This window comes from Microtus ochrogaster, unplaced genomic scaffold (genome assembly GCF_000317375.1).
Source record: "Microtus ochrogaster isolate Prairie Vole_2 unplaced genomic scaffold, MicOch1.0 UNK3, whole genome shotgun sequence".
Taxonomy (NCBI): domain Eukaryota; kingdom Metazoa; phylum Chordata; class Mammalia; order Rodentia; family Cricetidae; genus Microtus; species Microtus ochrogaster.
This window is the reverse complement of record NW_004949101.1, coordinates 8,399,206-8,418,909: the sequence shown is the minus strand read 5'-3', so window position 1 is coordinate 8,418,909 and position 19,704 is coordinate 8,399,206. Positions and strand designations below refer to the sequence as shown.

Here is a 19,704-nt window from a genome sequence, read left to right as displayed (position 1 = left end):
TCGAGGCCAGCCTGGTCTACAAGAGCTAGTTCCAGGACAGGAACCAAAAACTACGGAGAAACCCTGTCTCGAAAAATCAAAAAAAAAAAAAAAAGCTACAACAAAGAAACTGATCCTAAAATGTAAAATAAAATCAAAGTAGATTTAAAAAAAAACTTAGGCAAATAAAAATATGTAAAACAAAAAAGGAGTTTATGGAGAGGGGAGTCAGGTAATGGGGCTGAAAATAACAATATATTATGTACATGGATGGGAAGTAGAAAAAGACAAGATCTCCTGAGTAAACTGGGAGTATAGGGACCATGGGGAGGAGAGAAGAAGTAAGGAGAGCGGAGAAAAATACATAGTTTAATAAAAAACAATAAGCTGAGTGGTGGTGGCAGCGCATGCCTTTAGTTCCAGCACTCTGGAGGCAGAGGCAGGCGGATCTCTGTGAGTTCAAGGCCAGCCTGGTCTACAAGAGCTAGCTCCAGGCCAGGCTCCAAATTTACAGAGAAATCCTGTCTCGAAAAACCAAATTAATTAATTAATTTTAAAAAACAATAAAAAAGAAAAAATATATTATGTTCATGCATGAAATTGTCAAAGGACTGTCAGTAATGATTAGCACACACCTACATGTCTCTGTTCCATGAGATAAGATGTCCTGGAACAGGTATATGCATTTCTTCAGATCCACTCCTTACATTATGATTGAAACTCAAGTCTCACTGTGAATCTGCAGTGACTCAGCACAATATGCTCCCCAAACAGTCATATTCAAAGTAGAACACACAGAGCTAAAAACCACCTTGGGGGAGTTATAAGTAAATATTTATGCTTTCTACTATGTTTTCAACACTTACTGCAGACATTTTAATATATAGAAACCAGTACAATGTGCGAATAAAGGGACTCTAGCAGATATGAACAAATTCTAAAAGTACGAGGAAACTGTTGGTCATGGCTTGCTGTACAGTAGGCTAGATAACAATATTATCACTAATGAAAACTAGGACACATATCAATATAAAGGTGATAAAAATGCCAGCTCTCCTGACATTTTATATTTACATGGACCCAATTTTTATCCAGTTCACTGGTGAATCTTTTCATTCAATCAACAGCCTTCCTGCAAAGAGGTGGTTTATTATTTAAAAGACATTTGAATTATCATTCTGTATTTCTAACTCATCTCTTAGGACCTCGTAGAACCCACAGTTTGTTTTATTCAGTTTCATTTACAAGAGTCTTGTTAATGTACAAGGCTGGGTGTATTCTACAAGGCTTGATAAACAACCATATGAATACTTTAGCACAATCAGCCTCTTTCAGGAGTTTTATGCTACTCTAGATCAAATCGTAGGCTGTTAAAGTGTTTATCTAATGCTCCCAGGAATACCCTACAGTCACATCTAACTTTCACCACCATTAAACACAATGAGGAAACAGATGGAGTGGTAAGTCATATACGAGGCATGCTGTAGAAAAGGCACAGTTGGGAGGACCACTCTGCCACTGAAGCGTCACTAGCGTCATCTGAAAGCTTAAGAAACGAGAAATATCCCAGGACTCATCATATTCTATGTCTTAAATAAGACCTCCAGGTGACTCATACATATTTAAGTTTGAGAAGAAATAATGTTAAAGTTAAAAATAATGAAGAAACTGCTAGGAGAACATATGATTAAGACTACCATCCCTGAGGTGGCTCAGCAGCTAAAAGAACTTGCATCACATGCCTGACAACATGAGTTCAATCCCTATAGTCCATGGTAGTAAGAAATAACTGACTCCAGAATACACATACACTCACACACATCATATATGTGTGTCACATGACAATAAAAAATAAGCCCAGAGAGATGGATCAGTGAGGTAGAGGCAGCTGCCACCAATACTGACAAGATGAGTTTGTTCCCCAGGACCCACTAAGTAGGAGAGAACCAGCTCCGACAGGTGTCCTCTGCCCTCCACACACATGCTGTAATGTGTGTCCCCCACATAAGATAAATGATAATAAATTACATTTTCAACTCTTTAATATTTTGTTCCAAGGCAGGCTATTATGGCAAACTACATGTAATGCCAGCATAAGGAGAGTGAGGCAGGAGGACCCCAAGTTCAAGGCCAACATATACTACATAGTGGAATTTGTCTCAAAAAATAAAATCAAAACAAAATAAAAAGATGGCTACCCCAAAGAACTTAAAAACAGGAAAATCAAATCCAGGACCCATACACTAGGCATCTGAAAACTACAGACATCAACTTCTTATAACATATTGCCAACATCAGACATACAGGTACCTTCAAAAACTGATGAGTTATACCATGTACAGATTTCACGGCAACAAATTATCAATTTACAAAACTCAAAGTCAACACATTGTGCCTCACAGTCATTTAAACTGGCAAGAGTACAAAGGACAGAGAAGTCTAAAGTAACATACTGGAAATATTTGACTTATGTTAAACACCACTGTGGAATTCAAACATGCTCAGCCAAGCCTAACTCCTGGCCAATCAGCTCACTGACTAGCTTACAAATACAGCAGTTCAACATATAGCACTAGCTAAATTTAGTATTTAATTTTTTTAAAGAGTTTTTCGGTGAATTTTTTTAAGTGCAACTTATTTTAAGTAAATTCCTGAACTAAAAAGATCTTGCACCACCACAACAAAACAATACCATAAATGGCCCTGTGCTATAAAAGGCACTGGTTGTACTGAATGAAATTCTGTCTCTAACAAGAACCTTGTAGAGATGAACCACGAAGGCTAAGCCACCACGTCCACCAGTCCAGTAAGGGCCACGAAGCAGCGTGTCAGAAAGAAATTGTTTTTCTGCTCCTTTTGATGGGCTGTGCTTTCAAGTCAGGAAATTAGAACCAGGTGTGCCAGAGGGCACACACAGCCTCGCTCCACACTGAAGAACACACGTTTTCAATTTTCAAACATGAAAGGGACTCCTGTTGAATGAAAGAAGAAATGAAAACCCAGTTCTGTTTCTGCTAACCATATGAAGGGAGCTTAGAAGGTCTTTGACAAGTTGCTTGACTTAGTCCCTCTCCAACTGACAGCAGGTAGTACTTGACAATAGGAAGGAAGAAGCATTCTTTCAAGTGAGGATAATCAAAGGGGGAAATACATTAAGGATCACAGCCCCGGCATTCTAACCCATCACTTGATCTATTTCATTCCTCTGCTTTTACCATTTCTTCACCTCATGTTTTAAAATTAGATGTCTGTTCGTTCACAAAATAACAACAAAGCAAAACAACAAAGCAATGCAAACTAAGTATCTAGCTAGGAGGAAACAGGAGAAATTATAAACATCAAAAGAGCATCTTGGAGCCCACTTGATCCACTGTAATCCAGGTCTACAATCTCAAAAACGACTTCCTCATGAAGTCCTGAGTTCTTCTGGAGCTCAAGGGAACACTGCAAAAGTGTAGATGCAATGTGCAGCTCTGACCTACGAGGCAGTGGTCTAGACGGGAGTAGGGAAGGAACAGAACACACTAATGGCTGCAGGAACAGGTACAATCCAAACTGCCAGGTACACTAAAAATGTCTCCAAGTACTGTAGTGTACATTCCCAGATAAACGAATCCAGCAGAGTCTCATTATTTTGGCATATTTCCAGACTGACAAGAAACTTCCTTTCATTACCAAGTAATGCAAGAGCTTTTATCCCGTGAAAGACACTGCTTCTCTATCTCACACAGACCAGAGCACGAGCTAAGTACCTCTAAAACAACTATTGCCTAATTACATGAGAGAAATTACAAGCTTCCTGCCAAAGAATAAGATACCTGAGCTCATACACACACAAATTAGGTTTATGTTAAAAATTTTCTTTGGAGGAATATTTTAAATGTTCACTACCTAATAACAAATAACAAAGTACACTTTACACTAAACAATACTATCCCCTTTATTGCTTGCCAAAAATTATCCACCAAAAAACTCTATCACAAGATGGTAAAGTTATCCATTTTATTTTTCAAATTATTTCTTATGAGCATGCGTTATTTCACAATTAGAAAAATATCAATTTATTTAATAACTTTGTAATACATACAACAAAAGTTATCATGCCATGTTTGCTTGATATCCCTGGGAAACCTGCTCTTTTCTGGAGGGAAATAGAGGAGAGGGGAGGCAGAGGAGAGGTTGGTGTAATCTGGGAGCAGATGTAATATATGAGAGAATACATAGTAATAATAATAATTAATAATAATAAAGCTGTCACTTTTAGCCAGTATCTTAGAAAATAATGCAGTAGAATCCAGAATTCTACTTTATCTCAATCTATCAGTGACTTATTTAAACAGCAGAAACATGTTAAGAGTTCATCAGATACAAAGTGACCCAGTTAGAATAACAAGAGTCTAAGAATAGAATTCTTAAGCCATATCATTGTTTTGGTGTCTGGAAGTGTGCTGAGGCTTTAAACACTCTGTGATATATCTGTGAATGAGAGGATTCCTCCAGCTCAATAACCAAAACTGTCCAAATGTTTGGTTTTGTTTTTTGTTTGTTTTTTGTTTTGTTGTTGTTGTTTTTCAAGCAGGGTTCCTCTCTGTAAGAGCCCTGGCTGTCCGGGAACTCCCAGGCTGGCCTTAAACTCACAGACATCCACCTGCCTCTGTCTCCTGAGTGCTAGGATTAAAGGCATGCACCACCACACATCTCAAATCAAGGGTTTTAAAACAGTGACATTTACAATCATTAAGGCTCTAGCTACACCTCCATCTAGAAGTCATAATTCATAAAATATTTTCATGTGGCATTAATCCCACATTCTACATCATTCCTCAAAGTATTTCAGCTTAAATGATTGCTCTTTATATTGAGCAATGTAAAAATCTTACTGAGTATGACAATCTTATGAAATTGCTCCCTTAGAACATGACACTTCTGAGAATCCAGAGTCAGCCATGCAATGAGAAACAGTACTGGCTAATCAAGAAGGTTAAAGACCAGTGTGGACCCAGCAGCAGGATCAACAGCTATGCATGTAACTTTTTAAGTGTCTGCATCAATGCTCTCCTCTCCCGAAACAACATCAGAGATGAAAAAAAAAAATCTGCCTTCATGCAACTTCCAAAAGTATGGGCATTGCCCTGCCCAAAAGGAACTCTTGCTTCATTGAAAAGAAAATGTACTTCCTCGCAGCTTTCTAGAGATCACAACGTAACACTTCAAATTACTTTCAAAGTGCCTTACCTCACCCATCTTCCTCAGCCACCCCCTACTGTCAACAGAACAAATGACTCCCAATCAATATTTACCTTTGTCTTGGTCCTTACTGGGAGTGGCCTCCATCATTCTGCCTACTGTCTTGATTTGCCATTCATATTCATTCATTCATTCAACAAGCACCAGAAGTTCTATGATGTATACCACCCATATATCTGTGAACAAAGATGTTGGTACCCTAACCTTCATAGTGCGTAGAGAAGCCAGAAGAAAAAAAAAAAAAGACATGATAATTAAGATAATAGAACATTAAATGATTCATACTGAAAAAATAAAATATGAAGTAGAATAGCAAGAATTTCCTAGTTGTATAGTTTAAGTCAAGAGGTCTTAGTGAGAAGGAAAATCATATAAATAAGGAGATGGTGAGAGGCAGGAACTTGAATCCTAAAAGTGGAAAGCAAAAAGACAACTCAAGTGTAGGCCCTCTCAGGATTCCTGGAGGATAGTGACAGTCATGGTACCTGAGACTGAGAGTCAAGGGGAGGAAGGCAAGAGCTCTCTGGGAGAAAACTAGGAAGTTTTCATCTTTTTTTTTTTTTAAGATGAAAAGCAAACAAAAAGTCAAAGGCAGGAGGTAAGAAAAGAAAGAGTAACGGAGAAAGAGGGGTATTAAGTTAGCTTGAAATGACAACTTCAGTGCTGAGAACTGACTAAAGGGAGAAAGAGCAAAACCAAGAGACAAGCTAGAAAGCTTTTCCCATAAACTGGATTAGAAATGATGGCATCTGGGGTCGCCTGGCAGTATTAACGGGCTGGTCAATGGTCACATTTAAATGCATTTACAGAAGAGAACAAAGATGAGATGTAGGCAGCACAGGAAGGGACAAAGGAGCGCATGCCAATTTTGGCCTGAGCCCCTGGGAAGATGAATTTGCAATCTGCTGTATAAGAAAGGTTTCAAGAGAACATGGCGTGAGTTGGGGGCAAAATTGAGAGCCATATGCTAAGTTTGAGATGCCCATTATAAATGTAAGCAGGGATGGTTAACAAGCCTATGGATTATACATGAGTTCTAGGGCGGACCTGACTTTGAGACAGACGTGTACAAGACATCAGGAGATGATGCTTTGCCACCTCCTAAAGGAATGGGTGTCCAAAGAAGGTGAGAAGAAGCTAAAGGCCTAGGCCTTTGATGTTCAGATGCTGAGAAGTGAGAAAGACAGGAGGTATCAATACAGCAAACTGAGAAGCTGCAGTTCATGAGGTAAGAGGGACAACAGCAGGGTGAGCCCCTGAGTACGTGTCAAGCGCAGGAGTTTCAGAAGGAGCAACCCCTTCAAACAGTTGGGTCAATGCAGCTCACAAGATTAATCACCTAGACTGAAGTTGCTAACCATCTTAACAAGAGAAGATAGTGGAGTGGGAGAAAGGAAGGCTTGTGGAAAGTATATTCAAGAGTAAATAGTCCCAGCAACACTTAGGAGGCACAGGTAGGAGGATCTCTGTGGGTTTTGAGTCAAGCCTGGTCTATATAGCAAGCTCTACGACTACACAAAGAGACCATGTCTGAAAATTAAATAAAATAGAGCAACTAAGAGAAACAACTAAAATAATGAACAAGTCTCAACAATTCCTTGACATTTTGCCTTGCAGGACTGCTATGAATGGAAAAGAACTAGAAAGATTAAATCCCAAGTTGACTTGCACAAAACATTTTGATACTTTTGTTGCTAAAAGTGCCTGAGACACACAGAAGAAAAAAGATAAAGAATGATGGCTCCTAGAAAGGGAGATGCAGCATGGTTTCCTGACAGCCTTTCCACATCCCTGGAAGAGCGGCTGTGGCACTGGAAGACACATGCACATCAGTCCACCACTGGTCCTGACGTGGGTCCACTTGTCCAAGCCTGACAATAACACCATGAGTAGTTTTGAGCACAGTCCCACAAACATTCCTTGTGTGAGTAGGGGAGCGGGCAGGGATGGTTGAGAAATCAGGAAAAAGGAGTGAACTCTCCCTCCAAGTGCTAAGGAAGAGACACTAGTCAGTAGCTCAAGTTAAAGCACACCTTGTTTTCAGTGGATGCAGTTTTAAAATCCCATCCACCTTTGTACTCTCGGGTAAATCATAGTCACAACTCTCCCAGCCCTCGGGTTCCTAGGCTGCCATAAAAGCAAAGAACCCAGACAATCAAAAAGCATTGGGCTCTAGAGCAGAAACCAGGCAGCAGTGTTTTCTTCACCCCAAAACTCCTTAGAGACATGAAGAGCTCCTCCAACCTCCCTTCCCACTCTTTCCATTATCCCACTCCCACCTTCAGAAAGCAATCCCAGAAACCTGCCAGCCAACCCTGTCGGAAAAAGCAAGGCACCCAGCAAGCAGTTAGGCTAGTGTCAGATCTTCACGTTTCCTCCTCTCCTCAAATTCAATCTCCAGTCTCCTCCCCGGCTCTGCAGCAGGCTATGGGTTGTGCCCTCTCCTCACTCTCTACCCCTATTCCCAGGGGACTAAGCAGATCCTGGGGGAAGACCCTGCTTCTCTCCTTCCTGTGGTCCTCCTGAACCCTGCCTCCTACCCCATCCCCATTTCTAAGTGTAAGCTGCCAATACCTAGAAGCACATTCTACCCAGAAACCCCAGTGGCCATACCTATCAGAACCCCAAAGCATTCTCTATCAGACAGCACATAGCTACCACTCTCAAAGAACCAGAGAAGGCAAAAAAACAAGAAACAAAACACTTAACTAATAAAAATATCAGCACCTTGAATTACAATCACCCCAAACCCAGATGCCTAGACACCAGCATAGAAACACAATCAATAGCAGTCAGGACAATATGTCTCTACAAGAGCCCAGAAACCTACCACAGAAAGTCCTAAGAAATGGAACATGGCTGAAACAAGACAAAGACCTTAAAATAGTCTTTACAAAAATGATAGAGGTCCTTGTTCTGACTTGAAACAAAACCGGAAACCCTGATTGAAAAATGCCTCCATATGACTGAGCTGTGGGCCAGCCTGTAGAGAATTTTCTTAATTAGCGATTGGATGGGGATGGGGGTGATGGCCTCAGACCATTGTGGGTGATGCCACTCCAGGGCTCATGGTCCTGTGTTCTATAAGAAAGCAAGCTCACCAAGCCATGTGAAGGTAGCCATAAGCAAAACCCCTTCAAAGTCTGCACCGGCTCCTGTCTTCAGATTGCTGCCCTGTTTGAGCCCCTGTCCTGACGATCTTCATGATAAACAGTGCTGTGTGGAAATGTAAGCCAACTAAACCCTATCCTCCCAAAATTGCTTTTTGGTTAGTAGTGTTTCATTGAAGCAATAGGAACTCTAAGACATTCCTTAAAGAGTATGTGAATAAATCCCTTAAATCTACGAAAACACAAAGAGAGGAAGGATGAATAACAAAAAAGAAACAAAGGAAACAACACCTTTTACAATAACCTCAAATAATTAAAATATCTTGAAGTAACTATAATCAAGAAAGTAAAAAACTTCTATGGTAAAAACTTCAAGGCATTAGGAAAGAAACTAAAGAAGGTATCAGAAGATAGAGCTCCCACACTCACAATCAGTAAGATGAATACAGTCTGTTGCAAGAGGTTGCTTGTTAGTTCCTGGCTGCTCAGCCCGAAATAATCACACAGAAACTATTAATTAAATCATTGCTTGGCCCATTAGCTTTAGCTTCTTTTCGGCTAGCTCGTACATATTAATTTAACCCATTTCTATTAATTTGTGTATAGCCACATGGTTGTGGCTTACAGGGTAAAGTTCCAGCGTCTGTCTCTGGCGGGGCTACATGGCTTCTTCTTGACTCGGCCTCCTTCCTCCCGGCATTCAGTTTAGTTTTCCCCGCCTATCTACCCTATCAGGCCAAACCAGTTTCCTTAAACCAATGGTACTCAAAGCATACAGAGGGGAATCCCACATCAACAGTCAAAATGGCCCTCCTACCAAAACACAATCTACAGATTCAATAAAATCATCATCAAAATTCCAAAACAACTTTTTCACAAATCTTAGAAAGTACAATTTTCAGCTTCAAATGAAAACACACACACACACGGCTAAAAAAATCCTAAATAATTGATGGAGATACCACAATACTTGAACTCAAATTGTACTACAGAGCTATAATATTGGCATAAAAAATAGCATTTTGTTCAATGAAATCAAAATGAAGACTGAGCTATAAAGCCACATACTTATGAATACCTGATTTTTTGATAAAGAAGCCAAAAATACACAGTGGACTAAAGACAATATCTTCATAAAATGGTGCTGGTCAAACTGGATGGCTGCATGTCAAAGAGTTCAAATAGATCCATACTTATCACCCTACACACACACACACACACACACACACACACACACACACACACCAACCTCAAATGGATCAGAGATCTCAATATAAAAACAGATACACTGAACCTGACAGAAGAACAAGCTGAGCATAGTCTTGAACTCACTGGCACAGAAAAAATTTCTGAACAGACACTGTTAGCACAGGCACTAAGAAGATCCACAATTAATAAATGGGACCTCATGAAACTGAGAAGCTTCTGTATTACAAAGGACACCATCTTCGACAAAGCAGCAGCCTATAAAATAGGAAAAAATTTTTACCAGCTACATATCTGATAGAGGGCTAATATATACAACGTATATAGAACACACACACACGATATAAAGAAACAAACCCAAATACATGTCAAAAATTGGGTCTTTTTACTTCTGGGTCTTAAGACTCAATTCCATTGATCAATTTGTCTGTTTTTATGCCAATACCATGCAGTTTTTACTACTCTACAGTATAGTTTGAATTCAGGGATGGTGATACCTCCAGAAGTTCTTTTATTGTATGGGATTATTTTAGCTGTCCTGGTTTTTTTTTTGTTTTTCCATTGAAGTTGAGTACTGTTCTTTCAAGGTCTGTAAAGAATTGTGTTGGAATTTTGATAGGGAATGCATTGAATCTATAGATAGCTTTTGGTAAGATGACCATTTTTATTATATTAATCCTGCCTATCCATGACAATGGGAGACCTATCTTCTGTGATCTTCTCCAGTTTCTTTCTTCAGAGACTTTAAGTTCTTGTCATATGGGTCTTTCACTTGCTTGGTTAGAGTTACAAGATATTTTACATTATTGGTGGCTATTGTAAAAGGCATTTTTGCCCTGATTTCTTTCTCAGATAATTTATCCTTTGTGTATATAAGGGCAACTGGTTATTTTGAGTTAATTTTTTTATCCATCCACTTCACTGAAGGTGTTTATCAGGTGTAGGAGTTCCCTGGTAGAATTTTTGGGGTCACTTATGTAATCTTATCATCTACAAATGGTGATAGTCTGGCTTTTTCCTTTCTAATTTGTATCCCCTTGGTCTCATTTGATTGTCTTATTGCTCTAGCTAGAACTTCAAGTACTATATTGAATAGATGTGGAGACAGTGGACAACCTTGTCTTGTTTCTGATTTTAATTGTTTTGAGTTCCTTTCCATTTAATTTGATGTTAAATATAGGCTTCCTGTAAATTACCTTTTTTATGTTTACATATGTCCCTTGTATCCCTGGTCTCTCCAGGGATATTAATTATGAAAGGGTGCCTGATTTTGTCAAAGGCTTTTTTACTGTCTAATAAGATGATCACATGATTTTTTTTTCTTTCAGTTTGTTTATATAGTGAATTACACGGGCAGATTTTCACATGTTGAATCATACATGCATCACTGGAATTAAGCCGACTTGATCAGGGTAGATGATCTTTTGATGTGTTCTGGGATACAGTTCGTACTTTAATAGGTATTTTTGTTTCCATGTTAAAAAGTGAAATGGATCTGTAAGTCTTTGTTGAGTCTTTGTGTGGTTTGCCTCATAAAATGTGATTGGCAATGTTCCTTCTATTTCTATCTTGTAGAATAATTTGGCAAGTATTGACATTAGATCTTCTTTGAACATTTGGTAGAATTCTGCACTAAAATCATTTGGCCCTGGGCTCTTTTTGGTTGGGAGATTCTATTTTTCTTTCAGAAGAGAAACACTCTACTCACAAAACACTTGATAAGTTTTGGGTTGTTTGTTTTAGATTTTGAGACATAGTCTTGCTGTGGGACAATGGTCTGTACCCTGTCACTTGTATTTTAAGTAAATGCTGATTGGCCAAGAGCCAGGCAGGAAGTAGAGGCAGAGCAACGAGAATTTTGGAAAGAGGGAAGTTTCGGTCTGCAGCCATCACCCAGATGCAGAGTAAGTAAGATGTTGACTGTCTCACCGAAAAAAGTGCCAAGCCACGTGGCTAACACAGACAAGAATTATGGGCTAATATAAGTTATAAGAGTTAATAAAAAGCCTGAGATACTAGGACAAACAGTTTATAATTAATGTAGACCTCTGTGTGATTTCTTTGGGACTTAATGACTGCAGGAACTGGGCAGGACAAAAACCTCAGTCAGCTGAGTCTCACTATGTAGCCCAGGCTAGCCTTGAACTTGCCAAGAAGCCCCAGCAGGTCTTAAACATGGATCCACTTGCCTTTGCCTCCAGAGGACCTGAAACCCTGTTTCTGAGTCATTTCCACTGATTAAGAAACCAAGTTGCATATATCAGTGTTATTAAAATTTAACATGATGTATTCTGCACATACAGGAAACAAAGCTTGGTCCTCTCACATAGCAAAAATGTCTTAGGACAAGTACCCTAAGTCAATGTTTCTTCATGCAGTACATACTCCCCAATGTCTGCTTGGTGAAGCACCACAACTGCCATAAAGTCAACTTTATTGCAATCTTAAGTAGATAGAAATCCAAAGGATGTCTGCCATGGAGTGAACAACTGCTCCCTGGTACTGAGAGTGTCTTCAGTGATTTGACCCAGACCAGACTTCAACACATGGTTCCCACACATAAAGGGCTGTTTTACCCCAAGATTTGTCCACACTTTGCACTTGGCAAGGTATCTGAGAGCTCTAACATGCAACCAGAATTTGTGGGTCTTGGTAAACTTTCCAAAACACATCGCCAATGACACTTAGCTTATCTGCAGAGATGTTGGCAGCCAATTCAGGATCATCTCACTCAAATAGTACACTGGGTCATTGTGCAGCTAGAAGTAGTAGGTGCCATTGGGCCTGTCTGCCAGGAGCTATAGATTCTCCCTGATATATTTTGAAATTTCTCAAACATTACTCAGGTTTCTTCTTCAGTCAAGGGTGGCATTATCGAGCTAGCTTAGCTCCCAGATTCCTAATGATTTGTTGGGATACTTTTAATGAATGCTTCTATTTCCTTGGGGGTTATAGGCTTATTTAGACTGTTTATCTGAGCTTTATTTAACTTTGGTAAGTGGAATCTGTTGAGAAAATAGTCCATTTCTTTTAGATTTCCCAATTTGGGGGAGTAGACGTTTTTGATGCATGACCTAATGATTCTTTGAATTTCCTCAGATTCTGTTGGTATATCCATTTTTCCCTTTCTGAGTTTGTTAATTCTGTCTTCCCCTCACTTAGTTTAGATAAGGGTTTGTCTACCTTGCTGATTTCTCAAAAAAAAAAAAAATCTGTTTCAATGATTAGTTGTATTATTCTCTTTATTTCTACTTATTTTTTTTTTACTTCAGACCTCAGTTCAATTATTTCCTGCCATCTACTCCTCTTGGGTGTGTTTGCTTCCTTTTGTTCCAGAGCTTTCAGGTATGCTGATGGGTCACTAGTACGATAACTCTAATTGCTTTATGAAAGCACACAGTGCTATGAATGTTCCTCTTAGCATCACTTTGACTATGTTCCACAAGTTTGGATATGTTGTACATTCATTTTGATTGAATTCTAGGAAGTCTTTAATTTCTTTCTATATTTCTTCCTTGATCCAGTGGCAATCTCAGTAATACGAATGAGAAATGTTCAGTTTCTATGCATTTATAGGCTTTCCTTTGTTTCTGTTGTTGTTGAAATACAGCTTCAATGCATGGTGGTCTGATAAGACACAGGGGGTTATTCCGATTTTCTTGTATCTGTTGAAATTTGCTTTGTGCCTGAGCATATGGTCAATTTTAGAGAAGGTTCTATGAAGTGTTGAAAAGAAGGTATATTTCTTTTGTGTTTGGGTGGAATGTTCTGTAGATATGTGTTAGCCCCATTTACATCATAATGGCTGTTAGTACTATTATTTCTCTGTTTAGTTTCTATCTGGTCAACCTGTTCAATGGTAAAAGTGGCATTTGATATGTGATTTAAGCTTTTAGTAATTGTTTCTTAACAAACATGGGTGCCCTTGCATGTGGGGTATTGATGTTCAGAACTAGGATGTCATCCTGGTACATTTTTCCCTTTGATGAGTATGAGATGTCCCTCTCTATATCTTTTTATTAATTTTGGTTTGCTAGGTACTAGAATAGCTACATCAGTTTGCTTCTTTAGTATGTTTGCTTGGAAAATCTTTTCCCAGCCCATTACTCAGAGGTAATGTCTATCAATGGTATTGAGGTTTGTTTCTTCTATGTAGCAGAAAGATGGATATCTTTTGAACCCATTCTGTTAATGGGTGTCTTTTTATTGGTATGTTGGATTCATTGACATTGAGAGATATTAATGACCAATGATTGCTAATTCCTGTTATTTTGTTGTTGTTGGTAGAAGTGTGTATGGTGTGTGTGTGTGTGTGTGTGTGTGTGTGTGTGTGTGTGTGTGTGTGTGTATTTCCTATCTTTGGATTTTGCTGGCTTGATATTATATTTTGCCTGCATTTTCCTGGGGACAGTTAACTTCCTTGGGTTGGGGTTTTCTTTATAGTACCTTTTATAGAAACAGATTTGCGGACAGATACTGTCTAAATTTGATTTAAGTACCTTAGTTCTTCATCTACAGTGACTAAAATTTTTGCAGGGTATAGTAGTCTGGACTGGCATCTGTGGTTTATTAGTGTCTGCAAGCCATTTGTCCAGGATCTTCTGGCTTCTAGAGTCTCTGCTAAGAAGCTAGGTATGATTTCTATAGAGTTGCTGTGGAATAATCCCTTTGTCCACAGTGAAGAGGTGCTGCTCTCATTATTAATAAAAGCTGATTGGCTGATAGCTAGTCAGGATTTTCAGGGCAGAGCAAATGCTAGGGTGAAGACGGGGAGAGTCAAAGGAGTCACCAGGCAGACACAGACAGGTACCAGGAGATGCAGAAGGAAAGGTAAAGAAAGCTATGAGTCACATGGCAATACATAGATTAATAGAAATGGGTTAAGTTCTAAGAACTAGTCAGTAAAAAGTCTGAGTTATCATCTGAGAATTTATAATTTATATTAAGTCTCCATGTCAGTTATTTGGGAACTGGCAAGTGGTAAAGAAAAAAAAAATCTGCCTTCAACAGCTCTGCTTTATATGTTATTTGGCATTTTTCCCTTACAGCTTTTAATATTCTTTGTTAGTATTTTGATTATTATGTGGCATGGGAACTTTCTCTTCTGATCAATGTATTTGGTAGTCTGTAAGCTTCTTGTACCTTTATTGCCATGTCCTTCTTTAGATTAAGAAATTTTCTTAAACATATTTTCTGGGTTTTTGAGTTGGGAGTTTCCTTCTTCTATTCCTATTATTCTTAGGTTTGGTTTTTTTTCATAGTGTCCCAAATTTCCTGATGTTTTGTGTTAGGAGGTTTTTAGATTTAATGCTTTCTTTCACTAATGAATCTATTTCTTCTACCATATCTTCAATGCCTAAGAGTCTCTCTTCCATCTCTTGTATTCTGTTGGTGATGCTTGTTCTGTAATTAATTTTCACATACCCGGATTTTCAATTTCCATAATTCCCTCAGTTTGTGTGGTTTCTCCTCACCCCTCCACCCCCTGCCTTTAGTTTTTCAAGACAGGGTTTCTCTGAAGCTTTGGAACTAGCTCCTGTAGACCAGGCTGGCCTTGAACTCAAGGAGATTTACCTGCCTCTGCCTCCTGAGTGCTGGGATTAAAGGCACGTGCCACCACTGCCCAGCTAGTTCGCTTTTCTTTATTGCTTCTGTTTCGGTTTTCCTGTCCTGAATAGTTTCCTTGACCTATTTGTTCTTTCTTGGCATTTTTTTTAAGGGATTCACTGATTCCTTCTAATTTATTGATTCTTTTTTCCTTGATTTCTTTGAGAACCTTTTTCATTTCCTCTTTGAGAACCTCTATGATCTTCATAAAGTTGTTTTTAAGGTCTTTTTCTGGTGCTTCAGCTGTGTTGGAATATTCAGGCCTGCCTGCTGTTGATTGTCTTTTCATACTGGCATTTAGGCACATGGGTTTGGGGTGATTTAGGTCTAGTCCTTATTTCTGGGTTTGTTTTTCGCTGGATGGGTGTTTTGTTCATTGGCTTCTGTTCCCACTTCAGTTTTCTAGTCCTTGTGGCCTGGATTTCTGGAAGCTGTCATGTCTTCTGATCTAGGAGGGAAAGGAGTCTCTATCCAAGTTGAGAGTGGGCATTCTGGAAGTGAGCTTGGACTTTGGTGCAGCAGAGGATCTGTTTTCCTGATTGGTATGGTCTGCACATGAGCAACTAAAGTCTGTTTTGATTGCTAGGGTCTGCACCCGAGTGGCAGAAGTCAATGGGGGTTGGGGTAAGGACCAGGCAAGAGTTCAGAAATGAGCTGGGATGGTGGGTTATGGGATGGATCTTTGAGAACTAGGAAGTGGGGCCTTCAACTGGCAGGTGGGTCACTTACCTGTCTTATTTTTTTAATATCTTTTTACCCTACAGGTTCTTTGTGTCTATATTATGGCTTCCAGTTTGGTGTTTTTATTGGGCTTCCTGAATATGTCAATGAGCCAGTCTCTGAATCTGTATCTGATTCCTACGCTCATTTCTTTTGTTTGCTTATTTTGTTTTGTTCTATTCTGATAATATAAAGTCTTAATAGACAGGTAGGTAGATAGATAAATGGATGGACAGACAAAAAGATATTATCCCTTAGAAGCCTGTTTATGTTATAATGAGATAAGAAATAGGAAGGGGGTGGATCTGCATAGAAGGGAAGGTGGGGAGGAATTGGGAGTAGGGGGAAGGGAGACCATAATCAGAATATATCATATAACAGAAAAATCCATTTTCAATAAGAGGGAAATAAAGAAGAGGAGGAATAATGAAGGAAGGAGGAAGAGAAAGAGGAAGAGAAAAGGGCAAGAGAACGGACAAATAAAGGAAGACAACCCATAAGGTCAACCAGGGCACAACCGCGATCTCCAGCTTTTTCTTCCTCTGATCTTCTAATCCTTCACGTGTTCTTCCTTTCTATGGCCAGAGGCCAGCAAAGAAGTATCCTATAGTATATATCTCACCTGCTACTAAAAAATTATGTGCAAAGCCATATTTGGCAAATAATTAAACCATATTTTAAAATGCTATTTATGAAAATTCCATGATGAACAACCTTTAGAAAAAGTAAGCATCCTTCTAAAAGAGGTTGGAGCCATATGCTCATTTCTTTCTTTACTGTTAGCTTCTCACCATGTATATAGCTCCAGGCAGGCACTCAAGAGATGCCAATATACCCTCAGCCCTCCTTTTCTCATAAGCCTGCCCTGCTACTTCAAAGTTACAAGTTGCTTATTTTCATTTTAAAAATTAACAATAAAAACTTTTAATAATTCACCAATTCTAAAATATGCCTTTTACATATTTAAAAAATTCTGATTAGACACAAGAGCTCACATCTGTGATCTTTAGATCAACATTTAAAACCAGCTTTGGCCACCCAATACTTGGTGTCAAAAGAAGGGGAGCAGGAGAAATGTGAGGAGGGTTTGAGAATCAGACAGTAGCTACCCTCTCACACCGCCCTATAACCTTTGGTACTGAGAGAGCTGTCACTGGTTCTCAATGCAAGCTGTTCTCATTTGATGTCTGTATGTTATGCACCACATGAAAACTAGGTGTGCTCATTTTGCTTGCTGTTTACATTATGTTCAAAGGATTAAGATATAGGAATGAAATTTAAAATGATTATAAATGTTAGGCACAACATAGCAAGTGGGTTTATTACCAAGGAAGCAAACATGTATGACTGAAATAACATCCCCAGTTCCTTACTTTCTCATAAAGTAACAGTCATGTGTTAAATTAAGTGAAAATGCTTTGTCATTCTTCTATTGGCAATATTTTTGTTTCCATTAATAGTATCAAATATTGTGTATTTTATAAAAGATGTGACAGATAGTCGTTGGAACATAAATAGTGAAAGATGAGACCTCCCTATGTCAACTGACTACGCACTTACAGCAATGGCAGTTATTCCTGCTGGGTTATCTACAACTACCAAGTTTGGACATAAGCAAGGTGACTGCTCTGCTCCTTCCCTAGTGCTGCAAGGTCCATAGTTCCAGAACATGTGTCAGAGTTTGCAAGAGCAGTTCCTCACACACACACACACCCCTACTCATTCCGCCCCACCCAATGATGGGAACAAGAAGATGAAGTTTATCCCTCAGGCTAATGACCAAACTGCCTACCTGGCCTTGGGGGAGCCATATCCTAACCTGTCTTTTCAAGTATCACCTTCCATGTTATATACACCAAAACATGGCCAGGTCTCTGAATTTTCTACAACAGCCCAAGGCACAAGTCCTTTTTATTCTGAACAAACAATTGCAAAATTCCATGTTCCACCTTTCCTATGACTTAGACACCCCAACTCTACCATGTGTTTCCACCACCAACCTCACTACAACAGTCCCACGAAAAACAAGAAGGAAGTAAACCCAATCCTACAGAAATCTACTGCATCATCCTCCAGCTCTGGCATTTGATCCTTTAACTATGCAACATGACATGCCTCATATCCACATTCAAATGCAATTCTGGGTACCATGAACAAGAAAGAACTGGTACAGGAGAGGAAATGTGATGTGGGACGGTCATAAGTCAATCTGCTGATTTCATTGGTTAATAAAGAAACTGATTTGGCCCATTTGATAGGCCAGCCCTTAGGTGGGTGGAGTAGAGAGAACAAAATGCTGGGAAGAAGGGAAGTGAGCCAGACGCCATACCTCTCCTCACTGGTCAGATGCAATGAAGCAAGCCGCCAGGTCAGACCTGCTGAATCTTTCTAGGTAAGACACCACCTCGTAGTGCTACACAGATTACTAAATATGGGTTAAGCAAGATATGAGAGTTAGCCAAGAAGAGGCTAGATATAATGGGACAGGCAGTGTTTATATGAATACAGTTTGTGTGTTGTTATTTCGGGGCATAAGCTAGCCAGGCGGCCGGGAGCCGGGCGGCAGAAACGCAGCCTGCTGCTCCTTCTATAGAAATGAGAGCTTGTAAAGACCTTAACAGTGCAATTCTAGCTTTACTTGCCATTGCATTCTACTTAAAAAGATCAAATTAATAAAGTATTTTGTTATTCTAATTTTCAAACCACCAGTTTTTAAAAACTGGTTTTGTTGAATAGGCAATCCCAAAGGGACTGAATCTCTTTCACAAAGTGACAGACTTAAGCAGACTCTCAAGGGATAACACTAAACAATTAACTAACTCAATAAAGACATTTGCTAAAACCAAAGCATACACAATACATGATATTGACAGTTATGTAGGAAAATACAAATGAAGCAATTTTTCATACTTTGATTTGTTCACATAATTTACTAAAGACACAGGACTACACACATTAGCTATTTTTGACATTGTATGGCAAAACTCTTACATGTCATCATAATTAAAAATGAATGCATTACTATCTTTGTTCATCCATTCAAAATAAAATACAAAAAGCAGTTTTTACAATTATATTGGGATGCTTTTGATTCATTATTGATTTGTATATCAAAATAGTCTCATGATTCACAATCATATTTTTCTTCGGATACAAAGAAAGGAGATAGGACAGATGGAGGCCACACATGGCAGGTGAGAACACAAAAGTCTGAAAAACCTAGACAGATCAGTAAAAATGATAAGACGCCACAAATATTAGAATAGTGCCAATATTTATTATCTAAAAGAAGAGGGTAGTGAAGGCAAGAAAACAGCTAAGAGGGTCAGTGAGATGACTCAGCAGGCAAAGACACTGTGGCTGAGCCTGCAAAACTGAGTGTGATCCCTGGGACCCTATATTGGCATAAGAAAACTGACTTCTATAGGTTGCCCTGTGATCTCCACGCATGTACTGTGGCACATAGATATAGTCCCCATCCACACAATAATATTAATATAATTCTGAAACATTTTAAAGAAAAAACCATTGGAGAAAGGTAGTCATGGGAAAAATTACACACATAAAACTCACAGAGGACTACTAAACAGGAAATAGAAAGAATGTATGTCAACTTTCAGAGAAAGCCCAGAGCTGGCACAGGTGTAGAAGTTAATTGGCAAAGAGAAAACAGTTGAAATCAAGAAGATAGCAAAAACAGGAAATCAGCAAGAGAAAGCATACAGAGAAATGATGAGAACCCAACCCCATAACTATTTTCAAAAGGAAGAAAATCCTATGAAAATAACTGAGATGAAGCACGTCAGAGAAGAGGAAAAAAAAAAAAAAAAAAAAA

The 19,704-nt window shown here is 39.0% G+C and overlaps 1 protein-coding gene and 1 pseudogene across 6 annotated transcripts in view; both read right to left on the bottom strand.

The window, feature by feature from the left end:
* Nucleotides 1–19,704, bottom strand: part of Tasp1 (taspase 1) — a 221,528-nt gene that overhangs the window by 94,391 nt on the left and 107,433 nt on the right. The window lies entirely within an intron of this gene.
* LOC101995887 lies at nucleotides 11,897–12,414 on the bottom strand (annotated as a pseudogene).